Genomic DNA, 19,251 nt, shown 5'->3' on the forward strand with positions numbered 1-19,251 from the left:
TCTTCAGCTCTCTGACAGACCAGTGCCAATCTTGAGGGTAGAGAGTCTCCCTGTGAGGTCAGTCCCTCTACCATGATTTCCTCATTACTAGCCCACTGCCCAACTGACTACAAGGGGAAAGGGTGGTGGAGCTCCAAATACCACCAGCTTCCCCCAGCTAATGCAATGCCTGCAATACCGGTAGTAGGTCCCTCCATGCTTCATTAGGTAGTCCAGAAGGTGTTGCCCAAAGATAGGTGCTGCCAGTGGAACACTGCGCCAACCGCTCGTTGTGGCTGAACTGTCAACACAGGCCCACCACTGGCCATGGTTTCTCATGTCACTGGCACTGACTGACCTGTTGCACGAGTGCAGAGGTTTGCACAGCATGGCCTAGGTCACTGCTTTGCTCTACCTCAGCCCTGAGATGTCCTTGGACCCTCTCCCAACTCACCCCACTGGAGGGCTAGCATTGGCTGCATATTTGCTCATGGCCCCCATGGAGACTGAAGACTCATGCGCTCTGTACATCTTCCTGTGCTATCAGTGCACATGGTGCCTCATGACCATTGTCCCTAAGACAAGGTCGTAGTCTCTTCCCTTCTATCGAGGCTTCCTTCTTTTTCCACACACGTACACTGTGCAGAAGACCTTTGGCTCTTCCCTCCAATGGCCTTCCCTAGTGGCAGGGAAAAATAGTTCCATAACAAGGCCACAACGGGCTGTGTATGGTATATTGAGGTCACTGCTCCATGAGTTTCCTCCTGTGCATGGCTTGCTCCTTCCACAGCAGGAAGAGGCTCCTCTTCCACCACCTCCTCTTCTACCTGATTCCCATTCTCCTCCTGAGGTGGGTCCACCACCTTCTGTGGCACCTGCACAGGCTAGTATTCCTCTTAATCTTCCTGCTGATGTACTTACCCCTCATCCTAAGCAGCAACCTTGTCCTGCTGGGTGGAAACCACTTTCTTCTCTATGTCCCGACCCAAATGGGAGCAATCCAAATATCTTTCTATTTTATGTTTGCTGCATCTTCCCTCTCCTCTAGCTTGCCTCCAATGACTCTGTGGGAAATCCACATCAGGATCTGTCACCTTTAAATCTGGAGGGGCATCCACAAGAGACCAGGACTGTCTGGTATTTGGCACCACTGGGGCCTCCTACAGTGGCCATGTCGTCTCTCCCACCCCTGAAGCTTCCCCCAAACTCTCAGTCCCCCCCCTAAAAACTCAAAGGGTCTGTGATGATGTGTTGTCTGAACCCACGAACCAGCGCACTCAAGGAGCATAAGGTTTCCCTCCTCCTCATGCATCATGTGTGAATCCTCCTCCTCCTGCGAGACGAAATACATCTCCTCCTCTTCATCTCGGGAGGATAGATTAGGGGCAACGTGCTGGCCTTAGAAGCAAGACAACATGGAGCAACACAGGTTCGATCCCCGGGTCTGCGCTTAGAAATCTCTGGGTATTAAGCGCATTATAAATAACCTATCATATCTTCTTTCCCTTCCCCTACAAGTGTTGCAGGTGCACACTGGCAATTGTCACAAATGGCAACACTGAGAGCCATTTACACAACTCCAGAACCCAAACTTGTGCATTAAAAGTAGCTCCAAGAGAACTGGAACACAAACCCAAAGGAAGAAACAATCCTACCACTAAATGTAATATTTAAAATACTACTTGTTAAGCGACTTCACTTCAACACTACAGCTAAGTCAATGCCTAGTCTGGGATGTTGAGGGAAACCCTTATTGATATATTTTTAGGTCCAGTTCATGTACTCTGGATGACAACCCTTATATAACACCCCTCTCTTAGAATCCTGCTGACCCCACTGAGCCAAGAAGTAGGTCTGTTTTGCAAATGTAAAAGGTTTATTGAGAAATATAACAATATATATCTATCACACTTTTTATAATAAATTAATATTGGATATCACACTTAAAATATGACAGTGATCAACAATGAATAATGTTCTACTGGTAAACTGATTTGGTTACTTAGAAGTAGTATAGAGGATGAGGTTATGGTTTCAAGGAAATGCAAGGTGGAATAAATGCAGTACAGAAAATAAACTGATATGGTTTGACAAGAGATAATATGTTCACTTTCCCCCTGTTGGCAATTCACCCCCCCCCCTATATGCAATGCAAGGAGATGGAAGCAACACACACAGTCTTCAGGAATACAATCAAATACAATACGGAATTCAGTTCCCCCCCCCCCAGCAAGCTTAGACAACAGGTATGCTTTTTAAAACACAGGCAAGAGTGCTTTGTAATGTGGTGGCAAGGAAGTGAAAAATGCTAAAATTGCTTTTAATTCCCTATAGGAGGTTCAGGGTGAGGGTAGACACTTTAAATCAGTTCAGGTCAGCCCTAACAATGGTTCAGGGATGGTTATTAAGTTGCAAACGAATTTTAGCAGTTCAGGCAAAAGTGGCTATCTTTTTACAGATGACGAAATCAGGCCAAATCGCAAATCGCGGTAAATTTTGCGAGTGTGTAAATCGCGATTGCGGTAAAGATATAAGGAGTAGGAAGTCGGTTCTAGGCTTGTTGGAAAGCTTTCAGAGGAAAGTTAAATCTCGTTCCTAGGATAAACGGTTCCAGAGATACGGACGATTTTGTGAAGGTATTTTTTCGGATTTAAAGTAAACTCAAAATGACAGGTGACAGCTTGCAGCTGCAGAATTGACAGGTGACACTTGTGCAGCTTTAAAAATGACAGAATGACACACACGATTCCTATGAGGTAGTTCTAAAATAGCTTGAATTAGATTATTTTAACTAAGAGATTGGTTCTGCACAGTTCTGCTAGGTACTCACAATATAAATTTGAAATAGGCCTCGTCACGGATCTGGTCAACACGTCCGGTGGCGGTTCTCTCTGCTCGGCGGGTCAATCGGGCACCGGTTCTGCTCACAGCGATCCGGATCTCTGGTTCTGCTCACAGCGGTCTGGGTCTGGTCTGCGGTTCCGGCAAGAGTTCTTGGCAAAGAATTCAAACAGCTCGCCCGGCTGTTGAATAGTTTGGTTAGGTTTGCTGGATTCTGAAGGCCTGCTGAGAATACCTTTGCTTGCAGTGGGCCTTCTAGGTTCAAAGTTCTGTAGTCTATGGGTCTCTGGTTCTGGTCTCTGTCTGGATGGGATGTCGGCCGTCAAAATGCTCCGCAGAAATGGAAAATGAATGTCCCTACCTGTCCCAGCAGTCTCTTTTTATGTGTTTTGGAAGTGGGTGTGTGTGTGGCATAACTGAGCCTGCCCCTCTCTACTTGTCATTGGCCCAATTCTCCCCTCTCCCATGATTGGGGGAAGGAAATGGATTGTCATCATGGTTTACCAATATCGGACATTCACCAAAAATTACACAAATGTGCGCAAGGAGTATGGACATTAATTGATGAAGTGTCAGATTTTTAACATGCAGACATTTGGAATAAAACCCTATTTTCCGCTAGCAACCCCCCAGAATACACCACAGGGTCCTAACACCTCTTAAAACGTGCACAGAAAAATCACCAGAATAATGTTATTACTTATATAATTCTGACAAGTCCGTACTATGAATTATCCATCTTTTTTTTTAAATTATGCTCTGGCCCAGATGGGTGTGGTTTAGGTTCCAAAGCACATGGGGGAAGCTTCTGTCTGTCCCCGCCTCCAGCTCAGGTGGCTCCCAGAGGCACTTCTCCCACTTCTCCCAAGAGGAAGCTATTTTACGACCCCCCCCAATATAACATTTGCTTGAGCCCAGGACAGTGCTTTGTTCAACCTCCTGCAGGTGCCCCTCCCCTAATATAATCAGAGAGGTGTCATCTCCTTTTGGTGGGGGCAGCAGGATGCAGCTAGGCCTGGGATGAGTGGCTGAGCAGGTTTCTCCTGCCGGGGGTAGTTGTCAGGCAGAATTCAGCTAAATGTCACTTTAGTTCCCAGTTTAAATCAAACTTACAATTTTTACATATACATTAAATAATTACTTCCTTCAAGTCATTTCAGAATATAGTTTTACATTGTATCCACCTCTTAGCAAGTCTTTCCTTGGCCTGGTTTGGGTTCATCTGTTCAGTTTTACACAAAAGTATGGTGGTTTTAAAACACCGGCTTTCTGATAGTGGTGAGTACCGGTATTGCATCCATTTTTGAGTTGTCTTGAATTTGACAGGAGATTTTTGCTATTGTTTTGATGGGCATCCTTACATTAGAGTGGTTATGTGGAACCCCCCCACAAGAAGGTTGAATCTTTAGAGTGGTCTTGTGCCCATGATTTCAGCAACTTTTTGACATCAGTAAAACGGATTTTTGAACAAAGGTCTCCGGTATTAGCTATCTTGCAATGTTTGAACTTGACATTTGGAGCTTGCCCTCAAAAAAACAGAGGTGATTTAAAAGCGCTTTTGCTCTGACAGGTGCTGCTATTTTTCCTTTGGCACCACCTTTCACCCCTGGCGCTTTTGGTATGCGCACAACTGCGCGGTTCTCCTGGACTCTGGGATGGAATGATGGGCGGCGGCAGCTCATCCCCACATCTACCCAGTCTATTGATTCAGCATTGGTCAAAACCCTTCACATACTCTAGTACAATAATATGCTAAAACAATATTATAAAAACAGTACATGACAAATACACCAGTGGGAAAATGGAAATTACTTTTGTGAGATGTGTGTGCTTTTCGGGGCATACAAATAGGCATGGGAACATTTTACTGGCTTTTTTAAATGTTACAAGAGTGCACCAAAGGTGAAAGGCACAAGAGGATTTGGCAAAGTGTGTTGTCTTTTGTTATATAGGAAAAATAACACCACACACTATCATACCGTACAAGCACTAGTACAAAGGGCCACGAAAATTGGCTACAAAGCACAGCAAACGGCAACAAACTACACAATGCCCAACAATAAACAGACTGCAAACCCCTCAAAATAATGCTCCAACGTTCAAAAATTCCTCCAAACTTCCTCCAGTGTGGGCCTTTCCTCGTGCAATACTTACTTCACCGCCTTGCAAAACCAACAAAGGAATAGGAATTGAGCTGGGCCTTACATAGGTGGACAAACTTCCTTTAGGAGATGTGTGGGCTATGATTGGCTGAGCATACTTAAACAAACCAAGTGAATCTACTGAAAGGGCTCGGATTTGTTAAACGAACCTGATGAATAAACCTCTTATTCCTCACAAGATCCAAGGCTCCAACTGGATGACCAATCATCGCGAACATTAACTTGTCTGGGAGTTGTAAGCGCCAAAAAGATACACCATTCTTGTGGAAGGAATGAATGGTCCCTAAAAGAGTCATCCATCACCACGGGTCTGTCTATGGGGGGCTCTTCCACACCCACTCAATGGTAGCAGTACGTTACAGCTTACTTAAGATACTCAGTGACAGTTCTCCACAAGTCAATCCCCGACTTTCATGCCTTAATTGGTTATTTGAGCTCCTCCTCTCCATATTCTTGACTAAATAACTAAAACCACTTAATGAAAAAATGAACTTTCATTCAAGATACTGCCCATATGATGAACACTGTGAACGGGATGCCATTTGGAAATTCGAGTTACTTGTCACACAGAATGTTGAGTCACTTGACATTAGCATCCCCCAACTCACTCCCCTCGAGGTTCTTTAATCAGTTTTGAACAGTTGATCAGTCCTGCATATTCAAATTTGTGAACTATCACATTCATCGAATACCTCCGAGATCCATAGTTCGTGCTAAAACGGGGACCCCATAGAAAGACCACTTTTAGAAATGCTTCCAACTTTGAAGCAATTTGATTAATACACCGAACATTTGAAAATATGTGCACACATGGATACGATCCAATCTGATGTTTGTAAAGTTTAAGCACATTTTTGTGCAGGGGGCAAAGTTGTAGGGGTGGATCTAAATGTTGCAAATCCTAGTCACGCGTTTGCTCTGATGGAGCACAGAAACCACTGGACGGATGTTCTGCATAAAACTTGGATTATTCGTTGGTGTCTGGGACAATTTAAAATCTTCAGTTGACTTGATGACAAACAGTTTTTGCACAAAAGCATCATGGATTGATAGAGCAGACAGTGAACTGATTGAATTCAATCCCAATTCCAGGAAGTTAATTGGCAGATGCCAGAGTGAACATGTGAATAGGACAGCCATCTTGAGCGTACAAACTCAGACAACTAGTTTCCTAGCTTTGCACTATAAAACTTTGAAGGGGCTAAAGTCGCCCGTGTGGAATGTCTTGACACTGGGGATGGCGAAAGCATGTCGCAGAGGGATTGCTCATGCCTGACGTTAAAGATAGTTGACTTTCAAAGGAGTTTACAGTTATGGACAGAATTGCCTGAATCTTTCCAAAACAAATGTACAACACATATATTTTTGGAAGGTTCGGTAAGTTCTGTGCAAGAGAGGTCCCAACACATATATTTTTGGAAGGTTCGGTAAGTTCTGTACAAGAGAGGTCAATTGATAAAGTATTTCCCAAAATAACATGTTTTATTCCAATTCCCATTAGGATTTTTTTGTCGACGTGTAGCACAAATAATGATGGGTGGATTTATACAAAATAAAATAATTGCTGAGAGGCAGAGTCCCAGTGCCTGGGACATGGTCACAGGCATTGTTTCATTGTAGCTATGATAAATAGGGTTTCTCTCAGCCGCGGCTTTGGCACAGTGACTGCGGCCCATTCTCAGGTGGTCCAGCATGCATGGTCACTTTGCAGGAGGCATGCCCAAAGGCCATGCCCCCTGTGTACGGCCCATAGGGTCTCTGTGCCTTTTAGATTGCCCACCAGCTCTCTCCCATTGGATTACATGGGTACTGTAGAAGGCTGCATTGGCATTTCTTCGTCTGGGGCCCACTCAGCTGGAGGCACCATGGCCTTTAAAGGTGTTTGCTTTGCCTGGCACCGCTGGTGCTCTGTCCTAAGAGGCCAATGTGTATGCAGGATTGGGTGGCATGCACAGACAAGTGATTCTTGTCATCAGGATGAATGTGGACATGCTATAGAAAGAAGTTGCTTCAAAATGAGCCATCTCACTTTATGAACATGACCTGCATTCTGAGTGTCTAATATACTCACCTGCCTTTATCCATTCAGGTGTCATTTATGAGGATGCACAGCTTGCCATCACCTTGCACGCTGCGTGAAAGCAACCGATGTGTGCACGTGGTTAGTGTGGTGAAACGCGAGGGCCACTATTTGTGGCACAAGCAATAGGGTGTAACAGAAGGAATGGATGCGTTTTACCAAGTTACCAGCACATGTGTTTTCGCACTTCCATCTGTGGGTGCTGCATGAGCTGCTCTGTGGGGACCCATGCACCTCTGTGCCTGCGCAGGTGTGGGCACATGCCCTGTACTGCAGGCACACATGGATTCATTGTGCCACTGTAAAAGGGACCGTCTCTCCAATCAGAAGCACCTGCAGGCCATTGGAGAGAACTTTAAAAAGAAGAACATGGGAAGGTGAACTGGGCACGAGGCTCCAGTTTAAAGGAACCTCTTCTACTGCAGGGAAGGCCCCTACGCCACTGGAAAGGAGACCCTTGAAAGGAGGAACATTGGAAGGCGAAGTAGCCACACTGCCCTAGTTTAAAGGGACCTCTGCTACTGCCAGGAACACCCCTAAACCACCGAAGAGAGGAACTTCAGAAGGAGGGACAGTTGAAGGAGCACATGAAGGGACCCTTCAAAGAGCAATAAGAAAGCGAACACTAAAATGTGTCTGGCCTGAACTTGGCAAACCCACCGAGAGGCTAATCAAGCAACAATCCCAGTTGTTTGGTTCTCAAGCATTCTGAACATCACTTTTTCACCAACAGTAGGCCGTGGTGCAGAATTCTGGATTGCAAACATTCAGCTCGGAGCAGGATTCAAGATTTAGAAGACTTCAGAGGTGATGGCACTATCTCCTACCTTGTGTGAGAGAGGAGGTGCCAGGGTGCAGGGGAGGTCCACGTAGACCTATGGCACCCTCGAAATGACAGGAGATTGTCTTAATAATAATCGTGGGTGCAGGGAGTATGGATGGAATTGGCAGCGTGGACAGCACTACCAAGACATGTAAGGTGTGTATGTGGGGGCAAGTGGGGGTGGAAATGTGTGTGGTAGACACTCTTCCTTCAAGTGAACTCATCAAATGTATGGCATTCTGCCAGTCTGTCTTGCATAAAATCATGTGAAGGAGTCTCTGACATCAATTGTGAAACCCAAGGAGGGCCAGAAAGCAGACACATCAACAATGACATTGCGAGACATTATTAGGGTCCCTGAGAGAAAACTTCAAGGTGTGACAGTACTTCAAAAGCCAAGACAGAGCACACCCGGGGTCTACAGATGAAAACGCATATTGTAATTGATGTAGCCGTCTGCTAGTTGCCAGTGATTAAGTGCCTGGATCAGAGAAGCGTTCTATTATGGCACAATCCCATTGGAGAACGCTCTGTGAATCAGGCCCTAGGTCTTGAATGTACACTGCGGGGTACTGGGCAGGCAGCTAGGCACTGCTCCCAAGCATAAGAGATGAGTGATAAAGTTATGTGCATCCATTTGGGGTGCTCTACCAGGTTGCAGACTCTTTTCATCCTCGAACTGAGCTCAGGTGCTTATCAAAAACTGATCAGAGCAAAGTACTACTGAGATAGTATTTCTGCATATGCACCCCAGATAGCACAGAGGCAACATAGAGCAACACAAGTTCGATCCCCGGGTCTGCGCTTAGAAACCTCTGGGTCTTAAGTGGGTTGTAAATAAAAAATATACACGTGTCACAATTGCAGATGTCTATTTTTAAGGGTAGAAGATGGGTTTTAACAGCCAATGTGCTCAATGTAATAACAGATAGCTTTAATGCATACCAGAAAGTAATGCACCCTTATACTGCCTAATGTGAACGATAACTTGTGTTCACAGTAGATGCTTTGGAGACTGCTTTGTTGACTTCGGCCTCATACTACATGCGCATCAGTGGTGTTTTTTTGTTAGGTGAAATGTCATGCGTGTTCCACATTAGGACAGACTGCAATAAAATACATTGTTTAGTAACCCCTTCTGTTTGTGATTCCATCATTTCTGTTAGAAGCATCACCTTAAATGATGTTGTCTTCTGTCACATCTTCATCTTCTCCTTCATCTTCTTTGTATCATGTTCGGATGCTATGTGCTAACTTGATCTAAGTTGTGAAGAATACAGCACACCATCATAACATGGCATGTTTTTCCTGGTGCATCCATTAAACTCCCAGCAGAGACATGTATGTATGGAAACCAACTCTTCAAGAATCCAAAGGCACACTGTGTGGCAGGGGTATGCAACCTGTGGGTCTTCAGATATTTTCCACTATGACTCCCATGATCACTCAGCATTGACTATGCCAATTAGTGTTGATGGGAGTTGTAGTCCAGCACATCTGGAAAGGCAAAGATTGTAGACCTCTATGTTTCTGGTCACATATAGACTGTGTCTCCTTTCTACTGGATTGCATTAGTGCAATATGGGAGTTGATAGTCATGCTTTCCGCGGAAAGTCATTGACCAAGGTTGGGAGTTATTATTTAAATAAATGACACATTGCACATTGCTCAGGTGCCAAATCACTTGATGCTGTACAATTTACCAACCAGACATTCATGCCCCTGTCGAAGTGATGTCTTCAGTGCAGGTAGAATTCTGCTTCAGAGTATGTTTCAGTCACAGGTTGAATTTAGGAAATGTGCAGAACAGTGTGTAACTGTCAGACCTGCCACACACACTGTCTGTACTTTTACAGAAGGTAATTTGCTAATTAAGGAATATCTGTGAACACCCTTCTGGTGGGGCAAAACGGACATATGCTCTATCCAGTGCACCCAATATGTTAGGAAAATGTGCAATTGCTTGAAATCCTCACATTGTTCTGCACACGTCTATGTCCCTTGCAGGAACATTGGTTGGCCATGTCACACGGCATAGCTTCCAAGATTTGCTCTAACATGTGGAAGAACGATGGCTGAGATGTTCCAGCAGCGATGCCGATGCCACATGCAAAGGAGACACTTGTGCAGAACTGCAACAAAGGCAACAATTTAACAAGAAGTGAAACTCCAGTGCCCACATTGCGTGATGGCTCCAAATGCACCTTAACGGTGGCAAGTGGCCTTGATATGCTCCTTGTGTCAAACCTCTACCTGTTTATACCTTAGTCCTTGAACATTCTCAAGAAATGAATCCTCATCTTGTGGAAGTGCGTCTTCCTTCTCCTGCACCTCTTGGATGTGTACTGTTGCAAATCATTTCCGGTTGCCACTAATAACATTCCAAAGAGAAAAGAAAAAGCACCCATGTTCACAGCTCAGCAGCAGATACAAACTGGTACGCAGTGCAACATGAGATTACTTGTTTTATGCAAGGCAGTTGCCTCGGTCGTGTGCTGCGCAATTGCCATTGCATTTGCTAAATTGCCGTGCCGCTGTAAGCATGTTGGTGGATTCCAGGGATGCATTGTTACAGCTCCATGTTCACACCACCTGCACACCATCAGTCTCGCTTTGTGCACTACGAACAATACTTTAGCAATACACGTAAATCAGACGCTATCAGGAATTAGGTGAGGTTCCTGCAGAGGCCACAGACTCCACAGGCCTCAGTGCTCATCAGAGTGACCACAAGAGTTAACCTGTATGAAGTGTCTTTGTTTTTGCTTAGCTCTCATCAGAAGACAAAACTTCCCTGTGTAAACCAGCATCTACAAAAGCTTGCTCCATTGCCTGCAACATCTGTCTCGCAACGTCATGTGTCCTTGGTGTCCCCTCGGCTGCTGTGATCCCAGCAAAGGGTCTTGTCCATCATGCGCTCTTTATGACTCATTCCTGCTGATATTAATGACCACACCAGGCTCACACCGCCCATCAAGCCCTGCTTGCCCATTGCCAGAGAACCTCTGATAGCTTTGGCTACACACTGGGCCTTTTGTCTTTGTGAGTTTCGGGTCCTTGGGAGATCCCAATCAGCTGGGGATAGCTCTGGGCATGTCTGGGTACTGATTACTCGTTACTTCTCTTTCAGCTTTCTGTCCCAGACACACTACCATTTCACCGCATGCATGCGGGAAGCCGCCAACTCCTGTCCCTCCCGATGGTTCCGGGATCACTCACTATCTCCATGCACCTCTTTATCTCCTGAAGGAGTGTTTGGGAGGTGCAGAGGTTATTGCTGGGAAAGATCGGTTCCTGTGCAATAATTGGGTGAGTAACCCCAACACCTGGCGCAGCAACTCCCACCCTTGGAAACGTAGCAGTATTTGCTCCTTGCGCCATCATAATTTGGCACTTTGCTCGCTTTCATAATCCTTTTGAGAAGAATATCCTCATCAAATGAGACCTCTGTCCCACTTGCTGATTCACCCTTAAGAACACCATCAACTAGCATTTTCCCATTTTAAATCTCAGTGGTATGGACTGTGTTTATTTTCGAATTTCCAGGCATAATACACAGTAACCTTGTTTTTTTTATTCTTGGTTTAACTGAACATAGTTTGTTTTGATCCTTAAGGTTTGGTTGTTTGAAGTATTTTTTCTGAAGTTTATTCTTGTTCCTGTGAGTTTATTGTGAGTGTTTCGAGTTGAAGACTGTCAAAGAATTGAACTACTGCGATGACTCCTTTTGTCATTTTGCCACTCATCAGGTGGTCCCACCAGTATTGCTCATCTAGTATCCGGGTGTCTTTGAATAGGTGGCCGATGTGAATTTCTCTGTTATTTGTTGTTCCTTTGCATGTTAGGAGTAGGTGTTTTAGGGTTTCCACCGTTTCTTCAGACTTGCAGAAGCAACAGTTGTTGTTGAGTGATTTACCTCGGATGGCCAGTATTTCATTCGTTTTCAGGAGGTTTAAACAGATTCTTAAGAAAGTGGTTTGTGTTCTTTTGTCCAGGATTTTGTTTCAAGTAGTCAATGGTTTCGTTGATCTTTTGTGCGATTGGCGGGAGGTGCAGGTTAAGTTTGTATTTCGCTGCACCTTCTAAGGTGTTCATCCAATCCCAGGTTTTTAGCCTCGCTTTTGTTTTGTTAGGGTTTTCTTCTAGTTCTTTTTGTGAACTTCCTATTTCTGTGAGGAGGTCGTAGTTTTTTTTGGCCCAGGCTATTAGCATCTTGTTTTTTTCCTTCTCCGTTTCTTCTCTGATCAGTTCGAAGGTTTTCAACTTGGAGATTTTGATTTTCCGGAACAGCATCAGGCCGTTTAGTGCCACTGTTGCTTTCAGCAATACCAGCGTGAGTTCTCTTTTTAGAGCCACGATTGAGGTTGATTGCGGTAGGTTTCGTTTCTTTTTCCAGAGGAAACCTTCCAGTTTGGCCCAAATCGCGTCTTGTAACTCGGGCATCGCTTGTGTGCCGTACAAGATGGTCAGGATTGCTTTCGATTTATAGAAGTTGATTGTAGTTTATACGTATTTTCTGTCTATTTTCTTGGTTTGTGTTTGGTCATAGTTCATCATTAAATGTCCCACCAATGGAAACTTTCACATAAAAGATTGAAGTCACTCGTATTCCCATTTTTCAGATTCTGCAAATGAAACACACTAATATATATTTTGTTTTAATTTGTGATAGCTACACCTGACCACTTATATTGATGTTTCATGTGGTGAACTGGCAACTTCTTCAGTAACCAGACCTAGCACAACGTATGGAGTTACATATAGGGGAATGTCCATGTGGGATTTATTCTGGATCTGTTTAGAGTGGACCCATTTTTCAGTTAGCATTTTTACTTTGTTGACAGTATATCTATTTTTTAAATATCACTAATAAACAACTTTTTTCTTACAACTGATTAAACTAGTTAAACAATTCCTGATTCCACGGATTGGCAAAACTAAAGGGGTTGGCTCTTGTGTAGGCATAAAATAGGTATTTGTTAGGCACTAAAATAATATGTGCAGGTACTAGGTCTCCATGTTATAGGCAGAACGTCATTATTAGCCCTGCACGTAGGGCCATTTTTCTTCAAACAGTTGTTTCTGCTGATGCCGAGGAGGGTCGGAGATGATAACCTCCGGCAACCCGTCAAGCCAACCGTATTCTTTAATTTGATTAAGGAATATGGTGATGTAGTTCTCTAACCAATTCAATTCAAAATGTATGCAAACATGAGTTTCCTATTTAGAGTGACTTGGTTGTTTAAAATACGTGTTTGTATATTGTCTTTGAGATTTTGTTCATATGATCAGAAATTTGTCAACCATTTTTGATTTCCACAAATATAAATGACTTCTATTAGGAGTGAGAATAAGGAGATTAAGGATCTGTTACTGCAAATTAACGAAAGAAATATACCGACTTCTTCATTAAACCAAAACCAAGCTATTAAAACAAAAGACTCAGTTCCCGAATTGAACACCTTCAGGGATGATACTCCCTTATCAGAATCAACAATGGAAGAATTCTGTCGACTGGCACAGATTGCTGAGTCAACGATGGAACAGCTGAAGGAAGATCGACGGGAAACAATAGAGAATCAAGAAGACGAGGCTGAGAACAACTATATGTGGAAGAAGAGTTTGCAACAATCTTACAAGAGAAGGAGGAAAGAAAGGCGGAAGAACCAAAAACAAAATAATATAGACTCAAAGTCACGAGGTCGACAAGAAAAGAAAACAAAAAACGTGAAGAATATTAGATAAAAAAAATCAAAGGTAAATAGCTTTGTTAAGGGGATTTCAGATCCTGCTGAAATTAAGGAGAATCAAAACATCTTGGATAAAGAAGATAGGAGCAAAGGTAACGACTCACTACAACAAGAAAGAATCGTCGGGGTAAACAAACCCAGAAAACAAAGGAAAAGACACCAGACTGATAGAATCCCCGAAGTAGAAGGAGAAGTACACCTGGTAAAGAAATCAATGAGTACTCAAACAGAAGAGAAAACTGTGGACCCGGATAGAAATCGACCCCGAAACGATTTGACGAGATCAGAGATTACAGGGAAGTTGTTAAAAATAGCTCCTATATTTCTTCAAAAACAAAAAAAGGCTTTCAAAGTACCAATGCAGACCCAGATCGGTCTAAGAATCGCTCCAATATTCAACCAAACAAAAATAAAGACCGGAGATTTGATGGTCACTCAAGATTCTACGACGGGTCATGCAGAGGATACAATACGCACTCAAACATTAACATCGAATACGAATGACTACGACCAAACCAAAGAGGTAAGAAGAGAAGAGACGATCAACATCCCAGTGGGAGACTCATCCTCAGAAATGGAAACTGAAAGAATAACAAATCCCCAAGAGGATCCGAATCCATATGCAATTCCGAGACTGTGGTTTACAAATGAGGAAAATCGTAAGTCTGGTAAACCATTGAATAGGAGCGCGATTCTATCACTGGTCAAAAAACTCCCAGAACTATATTTATTTTCAACAAAAGATATTGAATATGTTCGTTTTCCGGAGCCAGAATGTACCAGTTTAATTGAAGTTGGATTTGTTTCCAAATTGGGGGTAAAAGCCTTTTTAAACCTACAAGAAAGATTAAGGGAGGTGGGTTTGGAAGTATATGACCAATTGCCATCTTATGTAATAGAAGTGATTGAAACTGAGGAACACGAGTTAACCAAGGGAAACACTTCCTTACTGCATGAAATCAATCGGGGAAAAAACGAAAATATTATTAATGATGGGTCACAAACAACATCTTGGTCAATGCTACCAGAGATAATCATGCAGGTCTGCCAGAAGTTGGGTGTATCACAGAGGTCTCTTTAATAGTGATAAATTGAGAATCACTAGTTGGAACTCTCGGGGATCCAGTTAATTTAAAAATAACAAAATGAGAGCGTTGCTGTTTGGGGGAAATGATTTGATCTTACTACAGGAAACATGGTTAGTAAACACCCCGGAACTTGAAGGCTTTGCACTGATAGCACAACCTGCTAACTGCAAGACCAAGGGAAGACCGACGGGAGGTTTGCTGATCGCCTGTAGAAAGACCCTGTTTAAAGAAATAACAATGTTACCTTGCAAACAGGAAGGAATACTGGTAGTGAGAGTGGTTATTGCCCCCAAAAGTTCCCTAGGTAGGGAGATAATAATTGTCAACTTGTACTGGAACCCCGTGAGGGAAAAACTCTCAGAGTTTCAAGAGTCAATTGCAACAACTCTTTGTGATATCAATATAACGTACCCCGGGGCACATTTATTGGTGGCAGGCGACTTAAATTCGCAATGTATCAAATCTAAAAGCCATACAGGGAAAATGAAAGAAGCTACGAATAATGGGAGAAAATGGTCGAAATTCTTTGAGGACTGGAATTTAAAATTCCTAAATGGCTCCATAGAAGGTGATGTTCCATCAGTCACAACATGGGAGAGGGGTTCCTCGGAATCGACACTGGATTACATGCTTTTATCAACCGAATGTTTTGATACTTGTATATATTTTTCTGTGGCCGAGGGTGGAACAAGTGATCACAAGCGATTAGTCGCCCATTTAAATTGGTCTAGTGAGGAAAAAATAGATATCTGGGACCAAAGAGTAGAAATTAATGCGCAGAAAAACCGGTTGACAAAATACAAGAGGGAAGGAGAGCGGTTAAATAAAGCCCTGAATGGATTCGCCAATTCAGGAGAACAAAATATTTTGTACCAGCACTGTGACCCATCACGGTTTCATGAATTCTTATGGTTAATTGATCCTCCGTCAAGCACCCAAAAGGGCCCGCAGCGAGTACACAAACACTTTTTTGATGAAGAAGTATGGGTAAAAAAACGCGAGACGCAAAAACAATTAAGACTCGCCAAGAAACAGGCTAAAAGTCCACTAGAACTAGAGATAGTATCAAAAAAAATTAAAAATGAGTTGAAGAGTTGGACTAGACAATATAGAGGAAAATTATGGCAGAAAGATGGGGAAGAGATGCTGCGTGCACTACAAAATAACTCCTCGAGAAATTTCTGGTCACTAATAAATGCTCCTCTATCACATCAAACTATTGCTCAGACGAATAATGTGTCGGAAGCTAATTGGATAACTTATTTCAGTATAAAATATCAGGAACCAATGGGAGGACAAAAATATAGCAGTGAAAATGGAAATTGGGGCCTAAATTTTGACAAAGAGGATATTTTAAATTTGATCCTAAAATCCTCGGCGTCGAGATCTGCGGGCCCAAATAGACTAACTTATCAAGTCCTTAAAGGAAACGGGACTCTGTGGGCTGAAATCCTATATACCCTGTACAAGAAAGTAATCGCAAATAAAATAATTCCACCTTCTTGGAAGACAGCAATTATAATCCCGATCTTTAAGAAGGGGGATCGAAAAAACCCCATCAGCTACAGGCCGATTACACTGCTTGATGTAGAAAGTAAGTTGTTCACTAGTCTGATATTAAGAGAACTTGAAAATTGGGCAAAACAAAAAAACATAGTCCCTAAACAGCAGACTGGATTTAGAAAAGGCCATTCAACCTCATTGAATGGTATAATATTAGCTTCGTTATCAAACCTGAAAGATAGAAACAATAAAGGTAGACTTTATGGAGCATTTATCGATTTGTCAAGCGCTTTTGACATGGTAAATCGAGATAAATTGTGGAGCAAGTTGGAACAACAAGGAGCACCCAAAACTCTAATTAACATACTAGTAAAACTTCACGAAAGAAATACAGCTAGAGTAAGACTAAACTTGGACGGTTATTTGTCAGAATACATAAGCATAGATAGGGGGGTTAGACAGGGTTGTATGGTTGCTCCATTTCTTTTTAAGTTTTACTTGAGTGATTTTGAAGATGCCCTAGAATCTTCATCACTAATAAGCCCTAAGGTCGGGTCTTTGGTCGTAAGATGGCTTATGTATGCGGACGATATAGTCCTCCTTGATAGAACTCCCATCGGTCTACAAAGATTGTTGAATGCTCTTGACAAATACATGAAATTAAACGACTTGGTCGTAAACCCAGATAAATCTAAGATCGTAATATTTGAGCAGAAAGGCTGCAAAGAAACAAAATATCGGTGGTCAATTGGCAGTAATCAGGTACCGGTTGTAAAAGAAGTAATGTATCTGGGTATCACTGTGCATGCGGCCCCTACAGTTGGGAAACAGTATGGTGAAATCCTGGCTAAAGGGACACAACTCATAGCCCAGATGAAGAAGATTGCCAGCCTTTATGGCAAATTTTCAATCATGCCTGTCATAAACTTTTATGTGGCCAAAGTAATCCCAGTACTATTGTACGGAATTGAATCTAAACCTTTGTTGTGGTCAATAGACTGGCAAAAAATAGAAGGATACATTTGGAAACCGGTGTTAGGATTGCCTAAAGGATTACACACGATAACTCTCAGATACGAGCTTGGATTAAAATCTTTAAAATATGTAGTTGACTGGAAACTCCTGTCCTTGTACAGGTCAATTATTTCGCCAATGAATAATACATTATATGAAAATCTCCTAGAAAGTATGAATTTAGATTCCTCACTTGTTTTGACAGAACTCAAAAAGATAGCAGAAAATCCGCTGACTTATTGTGAAACTGATAAACTAACTCTGAGTTCAAACCCGCTGAAAGTTAAGAAGTTCTTATCCTTGAGAGATTGGATCTCGACAGGGGACATGGTGAGATCATCCTCCATTCCTGAAGGGTTCTTCAAGTACGGGAAAAAACAGGGTGTAGTACCAAGATACTTGATGATGTTCCCTAATCCAAAAGGAAGACACAATTTTATGAGGGTACGGTTAAATTTGACTAAAACTGGGTCAGTGTTAACCAAATGGGGAGTCATTGAAGGGACTCGTAGTTTATGCATGGAATGCTCAGATCCAAGTAAACAAACGCTAGAGCACCTGCTAAGATTCTGTAAAGGCACTTGGAAAATCAGGGTGGAACATTTAGGGGATTCAGTTGGGTCATTGGATAGATTATCTTCTGATGCCTTCTGGGAAAGAATGATTGCGGGTAACGAAACAAAACTAACCTTAAACATCCTAAGGGTCTTGCAAAAGACAGGTTTTATTCCGCCAGAACATTGCTGATTTGTTGTCAAATAAGGGAAAATCAACTAGAAATTGATGTGATGAATTTAATTTTAAAATGCTAATTTTTATAAAATTGTGACAAATTGATTTTAAATGTGATTTAGATATATGTACTGTTTTGAATGTGAAAAAAAACCCAAATGAGGTTATATCACAATAAAAAATAAAAATAAAAAAAAAATAAAAAAATATTTGTTTTTCAATGTTTCTGAAATATGTGATTGACATGAACTTATTTCTTTATTTTTTGGTTTGTAACATGACTTTCGTGGCATGCTTTGTGTTGTGTAATTGGTATGAACACATGTCATATGCCTCTCTCTCTCTCTCTCTCTCTCTCTCTCTCTCTCTCTCTTTCACTGTCTCTCTCTCTCTCTCTCTCTCTTTCTCTCTTCTCTCTCGCTCTCTCTCCTCCTCTCCACCCCCATGTGAGGTGGGCTGCTACTGTAGTCATCCAAGCCACTGCTGACTGTGACTTTGATGGCTGGGGAAGAACTGATCTAGTTTCTGGGGGAAAAAGCTTTCAACACTTTAAATTATAGATGCAAACATGTTTTCCGTGGTTTAGGTTTTGAGGAGAAGGGTGCACCCTTGTGTTGGGAATGTGCACCTGCATGGCCTTAACCAAGTGTGCCTTGAGCCGCGTGATGTACAAGTAATGTGTGTGTCTCTTCCTTGCACTGCATTCCTGATAAACCCACGGATTGGCAAAACTAAAGGTGTTGGCTCTTGTGTAGGCATGTGATAGGTATTTGTCAGGCACTAACATAATATGGCCATGTACTAAGACAGTTTGGCAGCTGTAGCCATTTTATGGCCGCACAGTTCCAATTATGGGAGTGCTTGGAAAATGCCTATCCCATACCTACACTGAAGCCAACCCTATTGGCTTTGCCAGTGCTTGTTCAATCGCACAGTGCACCATTAATAATATGTAAATGTTTTTTTTTCGTGAACTGGATGTGACAATAAATCGGTAATAAAACAATATAAACCCACTAATCATTTGTAGACACACCCAACAGAATGACGTCATCAGGATACACGCACTGGAATTAGGGAACCAGAGGAGCAGGACACCTGACCAAGGACTCTTCACTTCATCAGGGCACCTTCACGCCAGAAGAGGCTTGCCCCCACCTTACATGGGAAAGAAAAACAGGATCTCTATCCAGTTGCCAGAATCTTTATAACATATTAGTGGTCATTCAAAGGACGGTATAATACTTACAATCCGCATCCAACATAATGTCTGGCTGGC

Source organism: Ambystoma mexicanum, chromosome 1q, assembly GCF_040938575.1.
Source record: "Ambystoma mexicanum isolate Mex_15411 chromosome 1q, UKY_AmexF1_1, whole genome shotgun sequence".
Taxonomy (NCBI): Eukaryota; Metazoa; Chordata; class Amphibia; order Caudata; family Ambystomatidae; genus Ambystoma; species Ambystoma mexicanum.